The following is a 12,952-nucleotide window of genomic DNA, read 5'->3' as shown; positions in this document are numbered from 1 at the left end:
ACAGTTGCCATGAGAACACATGATTGTTGTTTTAATCCACTACATTTTGGGATGGTTTGTTCTGCAGCATTATTGCTGCAATAGATGAATGACACAAGTTATGTTCCCATGTAAATTTAGCATCCAACATACGGTTTCTCTCAAACCACCCATACCCATTTACTCCTTGGAAAGTCCCTGCACACCCCCAAGGATACATGTAGTCTGATTTGAGGACTGCTGGCAGAAGATCAAAGGTTAGGTGGAGTGGGAGGGAGCATGTGAGATGGCTAAAAGGGGAGAGGGTTGTGATCTGCAAGTGGCATCCTGGTGACGTCAGCAGTAGAGCAGGTCTGGGGATGGCGGTGTAAGAGGATGGAGGGTGTGACCTGGATAGTTGACATGTGCAGGCATTGCAGACTTAGTGGCACCCTATGTCCAAGTGGACTCGATGTCACTCATTAGGGGCAGTGTCACCTAGAGGTGATGCATGTGGGCTTATGGTCAGACAGGGCACCTGCACTGGAGTCCCACTAAGCCCCTCACTCCCACCTGCATGACGGTGGGCATGCTGCTCATCCTCTGAGAGCTTTCACATCCTTAACTGTACACGGGGGATGTAACAATACCTACCTTGTAGTGTGATTCCATGCAAGGAGTGGAGTTAGCCACCTGTATTAGTTTCCTGTGGCTATTGTAACAAATGATTACACCTTGGGTGGCTGGAAACAGCAGACATTTATTCTGTCCCCACCTGGTAGTCAGAGTCCAAAGCGACAGTGGCGGCAGGGCTGCACTCCCTCCGGGTGCTCCCGGGACCTTCCAGTCTTGGCCTCTCCCAGCCTCTGGGAGCTGCCAGCGTTCCTTGGCTTGTGGCCACATCACTCCAGAATCTGCCTCGGTGGCCACACGGCCTCTTCCTCCTCTGTCTATCTCTCCTCCGCATGTCTCTTACAAGGACACTTGTCATTAGACGTTGGGGCCTACCAGGATGGTTTTCTCTTCTCAAGATCCTTAACTTAATTACACCTGCAAAGACTCTTTTTCCAAACGACTTCACATTCACAGGTTCCAGGGATTAGGGCACAGACAGATCTTTTTGGGGCGACTTTTCAGCCCACGGCAGCACCTAAGTCTGCAATGAATGTGCTGGAAGCACCAGCTGGCAAGAAGGCAGAGGGTGGCAGAGGCAGATGCCATGGGCCTGAAGAGGAAGGGTTCATAGTGTAGGGCAGAAAGACATTTCCTCTACCCAAAGTGGGTTCGTCTGGCCAGAGAATGAATTAAATTCACATGAGACAGAATAGCAGGAGAAAATTAAACAAAGCTTTATAACATGTATACATGGGAGAGGTCAGGCAAGCTGAGCAACTCGCCAAAATGGCTGAAGCTCCCACCTTAAATCATCTCAGCTAACAACAAAGGAGGATGTTGGTGGGGGGGAGTCAGTTACAGGAGGTTACCAGAAACAGGAATAAGATTATTATGCAGATTTAAGTCCTTGCCTTTGGCATTGATTAAGAGTTTCTAGAGAGAAGGTCATCCCCTTTCTTCTTCCTGGTACAGAGAGAGAGGCACCTTTACAAATAGAGATTTACCTTACAACGTAAATGTCTCCTAACAAAGGGCAAGCAAGTTCCACCCCTCAGAGCCTCCTTCCCTGTCCAGTTTATCAAAAGCAATCAGCCCAATAATCCTCATGCCAAAGAGACATATCTTGGCGTGGCCAAGACCAGTCCCCCACAATAGTGACTGATGACTAACGCTGAGGAGGTGGGAGAAGCTGATCGCACCAAGGTAGAGACACACAGGGTGTAGACAGTCTACACCTCTAGGCAGAGGGCTTCAAGGGAGGCATCACTCATGAGAAAATCTGGCTTCAGCAGGGTCAGAAAGAGGGGGACAGTGGCCTGAAGCAACTGAAAATATAGCAGATTCCGACGGGGACAGTGTATGCCATGTTCAGAACATGGACTAGAGCAGGGAGCGGGAAAGGTTTCAGGCAAATACAGTGAGAAATTGTCAGAGAATGTGTGTCAAGGCTCAGAGGCTGGAAGGATGCCGAGGCTGAAGCCTTGAATCCACAGCCAGCATCCCCACCATCCTCTGCCGGAGCCCCCTCCTGCCTTCTCCTCCCCTCCCCACTCCTGATGGCTCACCCAGAGCTCCCCAAACCAAATCTGTTCTTCCAAAGCTTCACGTGCCCTCGAGTCCCCAGAAGCAGTGGGATTGGCCTGTTTTGGTGTCTAGGGAGTGGTTGACCCTTTACTGATTTTATTTTTTTCATCTGGAATGTCGCTATTCAATCCTTACAGATCAGTGTGGTTTTCCTTTCATAGTTGATACCACAACTGTATCGATGTAGTTAAATATATCTACTCAGCTCTTCGTCTCAGAGGAAGCATTTTGCTAATGGAAGGATTAAATCAACCCTGAAGGGAATGATTAAGGTTTACAGATAACTGCTATCAATTAGGATAAGTTGTCACATGTTATTTGCATATATAAAGGCCACCCTAGGAATACTCTGGCTTCTCCCTCTCAGAATTAATATTTGGAAAGAAGAGAATAGTTAAACTATTCCAGGAAGGGAAATCTATGAAGCCCCAGGGTCAGGAGTTGGTTTTGTTGTAAGTTCTGAAGAGAAATTATGAAGCATAGCATGAGATAGGTCAAGAGGCGTGGAGACGACATTCGCGGCAAGGAAGACATGTATAAAATTATTTGTTAACCCTTCTTTTGAGGGGGATGCCATTGAATTTTTGAGGATCTGATGAAAACTTTGGATTCTTTCCCCAGACAGACTCACAGAAGCACACATGCAAAACTCCACCTGCATCCTTGCAGGGTCCTCAGACTTCCTGAAGCCCACCCATGGGCTCCTAGTGGGGGGATCCAAGGAGGCCAGATAAGGCCCGTGGAGGCATGACAGGCGCAGAGGACATCAGCAACACCTAGTCCATTGGAACGACGCTTGAGATGGGAGAAGAGAAGAGGTTGGAAAGCTCTGTAGAGAGGCTGGGATGGCAGGGGTTAGGGAACATCACTGTACCCTGCAGTGGCATGCAGACTGGGGAGGATTCACACTGAGGACCAGGGATCCCAGGTCTCAGACAAGTCACCTTTATGGGCTTTATGGCCTCATCTGTAAAATGGGGCTGTTCTCAGGGTCAGCGTGGGAGCAAAGCGAAATGACGTTAAGTGAGGGTGCTTTGTAAACCTTTCAGGTTACCAAGTATCAAATCAAATCAAAAAGAGGTTTAGGGAGACTGACCAGGTTGTGACTTGATGCTATATTCACACACAATTGTGTGTTTCCACACCACACAATTCACACACACTTCAACTGTGGAGCAGGGAACGTTTCATGAGGCTGGAGCCAGGGAAAGACAATGAGGAAAATGCATGGACGTATTACAAAGTGAACCGGGTGGAATGAATTTACCACTTTTTAAATAAGGGGCAATACCCCTGAGAGATTATTGACCTTTGAGTGTGAGTGGAAAGGTCTTGAGTGAGATCAGGAAGAAGATGAGAAATGTTAATCCTGAAAGCCCCTGAATTTTTCCAGAGCTCTTTCTTCCAAAACCAGATGGTACATGAATTAGATTCTCTGCAGATTATAGAATATTAAATTTTATAACCTAACCAAATTGATGTCTTATGCCTGGAACCAGTGCACTACGGAATCTATTGGGAACAGCTTAGATTATCTTAACTACTGATTCATGAAAAAGGTTTTGGCAAATGGTCTCAGACAAGGAATAAAGCCAGAAACAGCATTTGTCATACCAGATGGGTTGACTCACCCTTTGGACTTAAAAATTCACCTGCCTTTTTGTGAAAACTGTCTAGTGGTCTAATAAATGGAGTGCGGACATTTGTTATATCATATATCAATGGACGAGTCTTGATTATCCAATGTATGTGAACTTCTGGGACACTTCTGTTCGGTGCTAAATGTTATCTATAAAGCTGGTCTTTTAGAGAAGCTTAATAAAAACTCATTTGGACATCCTAAGTTCAGCTCTTTGGAGGAAGAGATGGGAAATTGGCCCATAGCCACTTTGGGAGAAAGAAGACATTGTTAGGGGTTGAAAATCTATTACATGCAAGAGAAAAGTGAGGTCATCTACTCTGCAGGACAGACTGTCCCTTGTCTGGGGGCTATAGCAGGCAGGAGCTCATGTCTTAACACCAAAAGATAATTCCCCAAAAAGTTATTTGGATTCAAAGTTGCAAAGACTGCTCTTCCCCCAACTTTCCCCTGTCTGTCTTATGCCTATCAGGTAAGGTTCAGCCAAAATGTCACCCCCTTACCTGAGTATCTTCCCTACACCCCAGTCCTGCCTCCAGAACATTCCGTCATAGTGCTCTCTTACTTCCTCCCTCATTACCATACTGAGTTGCCTATTTAGGGTCTCACTCCCACGAAGGATCCTGTCTGTCTTGCTCACTGCTCTATTCTCAGCCCGTAGCACACATCTGACCCACATTTGTTGAATGGATGAATTTGTGGAGCTTTTAAAACATTGAAACAAATCCTAATTTACTCATCAGTTCTTAGAGTCCCAGATCTTTGATATTCTTTATTCTGATAAGTCTTTTGGATTCTACACCTACAAGATATCTTCTTGTTCTGCTGCTGCAGTCCTAACTCAGAATTTCCTCACATTTGGACCACTGCAATGACCTCAGAAATGTTCTGCCTGCCTTCGATCTCCATCCACTCCAGGTCATCTGTAACCTCCTGCTGGATCAGTTCTCTATTTCCTGCTTAAAACACAAGCCATCAGTCCAACCTTCAAGTTCCCTGTTCTCTGTCCCTGTTTCCCACCTTCTTCTGTATGTCCCAGCTGATGGAGTCAAGTCAAAGGACCCCCTCTCCTCTCCATACACAGCCCGCAGTTTCCTGCCTCCAAGCCTCTACTCAAGTGGTTCTCTTTACTTGCCCAAATATTAGCCTACTTTTAAGACATATTTCAAATAGGCTCTCCTCCAAGGAGCTTTCCTTGATTTCACTAAACTGAAAGTAACCCCTGCTTCTTTCAACTTTTCTAACAGTTTATCTGTTCCTCTCTTAAGGTATGAAACACTTTATATAAACGGCTGGTGTCCTGCAGACCGTGAACTGGGTGAGGGTAGGCACTAAACCTTATCCATCCTCGCTTGCTTTCGAGCACTTCACGCAGAACCTTGCATATAGGAGATGGTCCCAAATTGAATGACAGACCGCGTCTGCGTCCTTCTTTGGCTCAGTTTTATTTTAAGGCCAGGAAAATGCAACACATCCCGGAATATATTAGTCATGATCATCGCCAAGGGAAAGAAATCTGTCTCCTATTTGAAGAACTGCCGGGCAATGGATTGTGGTTTGGATAGTAAAAGCAATCACACAGAACTGTACAATTTGCAGTGGGCTCCACTCCATCAGATCTCACAGGATGGTGAGGGAAGTCGGCATATCATGGGTATCTCCAGTTCACAGTTAAGGAACCCGAGGCTCAGAGCGGAGAAGCTGCATGAAGTGCAACAGTTGGTGTGTGGTGGGACTGCTACTCAGGTCTCTGATTCCAGGTGGCACGTTCTCTCCCTCCTATACTGATATCCTCCAGCCCTTGTCAGGAGGTGGGTGGAGACCGTGATAAATTCTTACTGCATTTTAGAGAGCTGGCCCCAGAAATTCCAGTATTTCCAATAAGCATTCATCCTGGGTGAGAAAGATTGAAAATAAATGAACTAAGTTATCAACTCAAGAAGTTGGAATAAAGAACAATTTAAAAAGTAGTGGAGTTTGATTAGACAGTGATTGAAATAGTTTATGAATTAAACGGAAAGGACCCTTACCTGTGAACTATGAGCTCGTCAAGTATAGTGTCTTCCTGCCTGATTCCTCGTGTTTCCTAGAATATAAAAGGCAGCAAGAAGTAAGAGAAAGATTCAGGCCTGGGAGGCGCAAACCCTAGCCCTACAACTGTCTGGATTTGAGAAGATTACTGTCTGAGGCTATGAAATAGTCATTGTAATCATGTCCCAGATGCTATGAATTTATTAACCCATTCAATTCTCCCCCAGACTCTAAGAAGTAAGCATTAATATTATTTTGTACTAGCTTTTACTCCTTCTTCATTCTACAGACAGGGAAATGGGTTCAAAGGGGTTAAAAGCCAGGAGCAAGAGGTTGGCAAGAAGGTGAACCCAAGTCCATCACTCACCATCCAGTATACCAGCTTCCACCTACACACAGCGAACGGGAAAGCCCATCCCAGCAGCATTCACGTGACTGTCAGATGGGAAAATGAGTTCGAAGTGTCAAGATAATATTATGATCCCATCTTGTTTCTTTTAATAAATATTTGTGAATAAATAAGCACATCTAGGAATCTGTATTTCTTTAAATCATGTTTGAATCATTAACACTCTGTTGAATGATAATGATTAGTCAATCAAGTTCATGTTTATACTCCGCTTTTTTAGTAAACGACATTCCTTACCATCAGAACAGGGGCAGAGCCGAGCACCGTCCCCCGCCAGGCAGCAGATCGGACTGCTGTGAGTGGCCGAGACGCAGGGAGGAGCCTCTGAAGCCTTGCAAAAACAACCCATAAATGATGGCATATGTCATAAGCACAGTAATGAAAACAGCCTTAAAACTGGTGTCTGCTTCACTTTTAATGTTTCATGGGGAGTTGCAGAAGTTAATCAAAGCAGAAAAACCTGGGAAGAAAAGATTGCACCAGGATTATTGATGGGTCTGGGAAGCCTCAAAACTATATTTAACATGTTTTCATCAGGCTTTCTTACCCTCCCCAATGACCACTTCAGCCTCAGTGCCCTAGATGGATGCTAGTAGCAGGAGACTGGAGAACATTCCGGAGGGGAAAGGACTTCGAGGGTCTGGAAGAGGGCAGAGCCTCAAGATGGACAACACTGAGACTCAGCCCTGATTTGGAATCTTTGCTGTGTCTCTTACTAGCTGTGTGACCTTCAGCCAATGACTTTATGCTCTTTGGACTCTGGCAGAGATTGCTAGCTCTCCCTCAGATAGCTTCCTTTTTCCTAGGCACGGGAAGCTAGCAGCGGTCCCGGGACTGATTCTAGCCAATGGGATGTACATGGAAGGCACATATGCCCCATCCAGGCCTGGCCAGTTGTAACCTCCACAGGCTTCTCCCTACCTGCTGGAGGGGAAGAGAAGGCTCTGAGTACCTCCTCTAGGTGGAAGGGACTTGGGTCCCCAAATGCCATGTGAAAGGCCACCACACCAGAAGTGGTCTGTGGACATGACTGTTCTGTGACTAGGGAAAAAACTTACTGTGTTGAGCCATTGATAATTTTGGGTGTTACTGCATCTAGTGTTACCTTTACTAATACAGATTCATTTTCCTTGTTGATGCCATGGGGTAATAATGGTCCTTATCTCAGTTGCTATAAGGATCAAAAGAAATAACGTATAGGAAATCACTGTAGAAACTCTAAAAGTCCTGATCGTCAATCTTAGTAATCAGCCTAGTCACAGAGCTACTGGTGCCTGACTACATCCATAGTTTCTCTGTCCATGGGCGACACTGGGTCAGACTCCCCCAGCAGAAGGAGTCCTGGAACCACAAGCTACCACCTCAAGCCCTGTCATGGACACTGCTCACGTCCAAGCTGGTGTCGCCCCTCCCACTTTTGCTTCTCCCCACAGATGCAGTAGGACAGGCTGTGAGATCGATGAGGTCTTCCCACTCATCTCCTCTGTGTGTCCAGGCCTTTGTTAAAACTCTTCCATCTTGCCACCTAGAATTTCTCCCCAAAATGTTTATTTTTTTCTGATAACAAAAGTATTCCATACTTACTGTGGAAAATTTGAAAAGAGAATTTTAGAATGAAAATATCCACCCACTAATGATCATTATTAATATCATGGAATATTTCTCCCCATATTTCTTAAGGTAAGTATATTTTTGCAACAGTTGAGAACATAATTCCCATATGACTTTGTATGTTGTGTTGTGTTTTTTGCTTGCCATTATCACATTTCCCCATGTCACTAAAAATTATGTATAGACATTACTTTCAGTAATTCCATAATATCCCATTTAAGGATGCACCATAATTTTCCTAACCAATTCCTTATTGTTGGATAGTTAGGCTGTTTCTAGTTTTCAGTGTTATAAAAAACTGCTGCAATGGTCCTATCTGTGAACTTTGGATTGCTTCCTTTACAGTCTGAATTCTTCAAGGCCATTCAGGTTTGGAGCTGGGTAGCGGGGAGGAAACCATTGGATTAGACACAGCTGATTTCTGGGCTGTAGTAGCGTGGGAGGGTCGGCTGTGACACCTGGCGCAGAAGAGGCCCTGGGGAGCACAGCTGAGAGTCTTGGAGGAGATTCTTTATTCCAGCTGTAAGGAGCCGTGCTCGCTGCCTGAGCCTGAGGGACAGTGGAGGGTCCTGCCTCCAGTTCTCTTTGAGGGTCAGGCCAGCCCTTTTTCTGGGGAGAGTCTGGGCTCATGTCTTAGGAGCTGATGGCTGCACTCCCAGGCCATACCTCTTGAAGTGTTATTCTTCTGTTATTTGTTTTTGACCCACATCTGAGCTTTTTCTTTAATTGAGCTATAAGTAGCATACCATAAAATTCACTCTTTTACAGTTTTAATATAATCACGAAGTTGTGCAACCATCACCACTATCTAATTCCAGAACATTTTCATCACCCCAAAAAGAAACCCACACCCATTAGCAGTCACTCTCCCATTGTCTCCTCCCCCTGGCCCCTGCAACAACTAATTTACTTTCCTGACTCTATGGATTTGCTTATTCCAGACTTCATACGAGTGGAATCTATGATAAGTGGCTTTTTGTGTCTGGATTCCTTCAGTTAGCACAATGTTTTCAAGGTTCATCTATGTTGTACTTCTTTTTTTTATAGCTAAATAATGTCCATTGTACGGATATACCACATTTGTTTATCCATTCATCAGTTGATGGATGTTTGGGTTGTTTCTACTTTTTGGCTATTGTGAATAATGCTGCTGTGTGAACATTTATTGTGTGCATATATATTTCCAATTCTCTTGAGTATATTCCTAGGAGTGGAATTGTTGTTTAACTCCGTGTTTAACTTATTGAAGAACTGCCCAGCTGTGTCCCAAAGGGGAAACTCATTTTGCATTCCCACTAGCAATGTATAAAGGTTCCAATATCTCCACATCCTTGCCAACACTTGTTATTTGTCCGTCTTTTGGAGTATAGTCATTCTAGTAGGTGTGAAGTGGTTTTGCTTTGCATTTTCCTAATGATTACTGATGTTGACTATCTCTTCATGTGCTTATTGACCATTTGTATATCTTCTTTGGAGAAATGTATATTCAAATCCTTTGCCCATTTTTAAATTCAGATATTTGTCTTTTTATTGTTGAGTTGTAAGAGTTCTTTATATATTCTGGATACAAGACCTTTACCATACATAAGATATGCAAATATTTTTCCCCATTCTGTGGGTTGTCTTCTCACTTTCTTGGGGGTGTCCTTTGAAACAAAAGTTTTTAACTTTGATAAAGTTTGATTTATCTACTTTTCCTTTTGTTATTTGTGCTTTTGGTGTCATTTCTAATCCAAGGTCACAAAGATTTAGTCCTGTTTTCTTCTAAGAGTTTAATAGTTTTAGCATTTACACTTATGTCTGATTCATTTTGAGTTAATTTTGTATATGGTGTGAGATATCAGTCTAACTTCATTCTTTTGCATGTGGATATCCAGTCATCCCAACACCGTTTGTTGGAAAGATTATTCTTTCCCCATGGGATTGTTTTGGCACCCTTGTCAAAAATCAATTACGTATAAATATACGAGTTTATTTCTGGACTCTCAGTATATGTCTATCCTTATGCGAGTACGATTACTGTAGATTTGTCATAAGTTTTGTAATTGGGAAGTCTGTGTCTTCCAACTTTGATCTTTTCTAAGATTGTTTTGGCTATTCTGGGTCCCTTGCATTTCCATAGGAATTTAGAATCTGTTTGTCAATTTATGCAAAAAAGGCAGATGAGATTTTGATAGAGATTGTGTTGAATCTGTAGACCAATTTGGGGAGTATTGCCGTGTTAACAGAGTGCTACTCTTAAAAACAAAACAAACCACAAACCTCAACAGTTACCCAACTCGCATAACAAACAATTATTGTTTCTCTGTAACACGGAAGCTTGTATTTTCTCCAGCTACTTTTTTAAATGGGATGCTTTGCCTTTAAAGGCATTGTCTTCTTTTACCAGACAAGCTTGACTTTCTATATTTCCTTATTAAATCATACGGATTCTATTTTAGTAAAGTTATCAGGGATAAATACCATATGAATTTCACTAAAAGATGGAAAAGCCAAGGCAAAAACCAAACATTCAAACCATTGCCCAACTTGCCACAAAAGAACAGGTGGGTCTGGGATGAAAATGAAAGGCTCTTGGTCCTCACATATGTGCTCTCCCAGAGTATTAGCAAGAGCTGATTTCGAATACCAACTGCTCTCCACTCCTCTGCCTTTGTGTGAAATTTAATTTCTCTCAACCTGTTTCCTTTTCTTTATAATCACGGTGTGATCCAGGTGCCCAGGTGACCTCATGGGCCTGTGTCTGTAATATAACTCACACTTACTTTTAATGACAAATTATAGTGCCTGAGCTCCCCCAGGTCTGGCTGCCAGAAACTGACCCCCTTCACAGTGTCCCCTACTTGTTTCTGTGCCTCCCTAGAACCCCCTCACAGGCCCAGAGCCAGTCTGTCATCCGCTCCATCACAGCAGCGCCCTGTTGCCTCTTCCGCATCTGTCCCCACCCCCTCACTTCCGCTAGGCCTCCAGGAGAGCCCTTCGCTGGGTTCCCACAACCACGCGACACTGCTGTTTTGGGGATTCGTTTAAACCTTCCCATCCTGTGAGCGCCAGACCAGTGCCGTTTCTATGTATACAAAGAGAATGGTCTTCTCTACCCTAAATGCAGCAAGCAGCCCTGCCCAGTTCGAGGCCTTCTGAGTTATTTTTGAAAAATCAAATAAGCCTCGGACCCTTAACCACACCCGAATCGGATTGAAGCACTTGGAGGGAGAAAAGGCAGCAAACTATTGATACCTTCTCCGCCGTTCCTCATGATCTCCGCCTCGCCCCAACCTCTTTCTCCCTCCCAGGTCGCCAAGCCGAGGCTTGAATTTATGCAAGAAAAGGGGCTGTTGCGGGGGTGCCGGCTCCAGCCAGCAGCCGCCGGCTCCAGGGGCAAATATGAGTTTCTGTTGGTTGAAAGTGGTACTACACACTACCCCCAAGCGGCGTTATGAGGATTAACTGAAGTAATGCAAATAAAAATAATTAAAATAATGCAAAATAAGGGGCCGGCCCCGTGGCTGAGTGGTTAAGTTCGCGTGCTGCGCTGCAGGCGGCCCAGTGTTTCCTTGGTTCCAGTCTTCAGCGCGGACATGGCACCGCTCATGGAGTCACGGCTCAGGCCGTGTCCCACATGCCACAACTAGAAGGACCTACAATGAAGAATATACAACTATGTACCGGGGGGCTTTGGGGAGAAAAAGGAAAAAAATAAAATCTTAAAAAAAAATGCAAAATAAAAATAAGATAACGCCAAAAAAAAAAGTCCCTGGCACAAAGAAGACTTCCCTTTAAAATATCAAAGGTGACAACGAGATCCCTTTTCTGCTCAAAGAAACATTTTCCAAATACTTCTCACCTCCCCAGGGGAAGTTCCGCCCGCGCCGTGATTCCGGGAAAGACTCCAGGGTAACCCCCTCCTTCCTATGGACTTGTCTGGCTCCATCAAGTCCAGGACGCAGATCAGACTGGGAGTCAGAATTCCTTCCTCTGCTCACCTGCCAGGCACTTGGGGATGAGGGATGCCTATCTATGGGTTTCGCCAGCTGGTGCCACAACACAGAGGGCACCCCGTCTCCTTGCTGCTTTCTGCCCAGGACAGGATGGGGGAAAGTGTTCCAGCCCACCCCCCCTTCAGCCCACAAGGCCGGGGCATTTCGGTACAGTCACTCCCCTTGGCTTCGACCAAAAATAGAAGCTTGTTTCATCGCCCCTGTGCAAGGCCTTTCCCCTGACTCCTCCTCCCCAGAAATCCCCCGGGCTATCCCGGAGCCCACCCCCTCCCCCGCCCCCAGGTCCTGCCCCTCCCGCTCTGCAGCGGGCTTCCTGCGCGCCGCCCGCCGGTGAGCCCCTGCATTCTTTCCTTTCCCTTCTGTTTCGGCACAGGTGCCGGTCCAGGCATCCTGACAAAGCTGTCCCTTTTCCAACCTGGCCAGACGCGGCCCTGCATAACTGCGCTCTGCTGGCCACCTGCTCGCCGGTGCAGTCCCGACCCCGCGGCAGGTGGCCCGCGCGAAATCTGCGGGCGGAACCGGGCCTCTGAGACGCGGGGCCCCGTAAGTGGGTTAGGCAGGTGGCTAGGCTGCACTCCGGGCGGAAGTGAGTCAGGAGTCTGGCGACGTGAAGTCTCGGTTCTCCTTTTGGTTTCATTTCCACAAGCAGTTATTGAATGTCTAGCCCGTTCGTCGAAGTTGATAGATGATTCTAGATGTCGGATTACAGAAGTAGAAGAAAGGCTGTGTGAACCTTGAGGACCGCAAGACACGGCGGGAACTCAGTTCACAGTCCACTGGGGTCGAACCCAGGAAGCAATATATACACCGCCTTGTGACACATATAATAGTGTGTACGCGTGCAGGGACCGAAGTCAAAGGGAGTAATTCTTTCTGGAGAGTCTTCAGGGAGGAGGAGGCAAGGTCTGGGCCGAATTCTGAACAATGAATACAAATTTTCGAGGATGGATAAGAGCGCAGAACATCCTGTTAGAGGAAACAGGGTCTTTAAACTTTCAGAGGGTGAGCTAGAGGGGAATGTGCACCAGGAAGGAGCCCGAGGGGGGCTGGGTGCCCCCCATAATCTCCTGTAGCTCGTTTCAGAGGCACCTTAAATAAGCAATGTAA

At 45.6% G+C, this 12,952-nt stretch overlaps 1 long non-coding RNA gene across 2 annotated transcripts; it reads right to left on the bottom strand.

Annotated features, from left to right (window-relative positions):
• Positions 1-5,217: 5,217 nt before the first annotated feature.
• LOC106843234 (uncharacterized) lies at positions 5,218-12,098 on the bottom strand. 2 transcript variants are annotated; one of them, XR_006529901.2, is made up of 5 exons: positions 11,692-12,098; positions 6,474-6,696; positions 6,195-6,262; positions 5,827-5,882; positions 5,218-5,689 (listed from the first exon to the last, which is right to left on the bottom strand). It is a non-coding gene; the product is annotated as an uncharacterized lncRNA (long non-coding RNA). The 2 variants fall into 2 exon arrangements; XR_001401149.3 differs by lacking the exon at positions 6,195-6,262 and having other exon boundaries at positions 5,220-5,689; positions 11,692-12,077.
• Between the last annotated feature and the right edge of the window lie 854 nt (positions 12,099-12,952).

This window comes from Equus asinus, chromosome 8 (genome assembly GCF_041296235.1).
Source record: "Equus asinus isolate D_3611 breed Donkey chromosome 8, EquAss-T2T_v2, whole genome shotgun sequence".
Classification (NCBI taxonomy): domain Eukaryota; kingdom Metazoa; phylum Chordata; class Mammalia; order Perissodactyla; family Equidae; genus Equus; species Equus asinus.
This window is presented reverse-complemented; position numbering and strand designations above follow the sequence as displayed.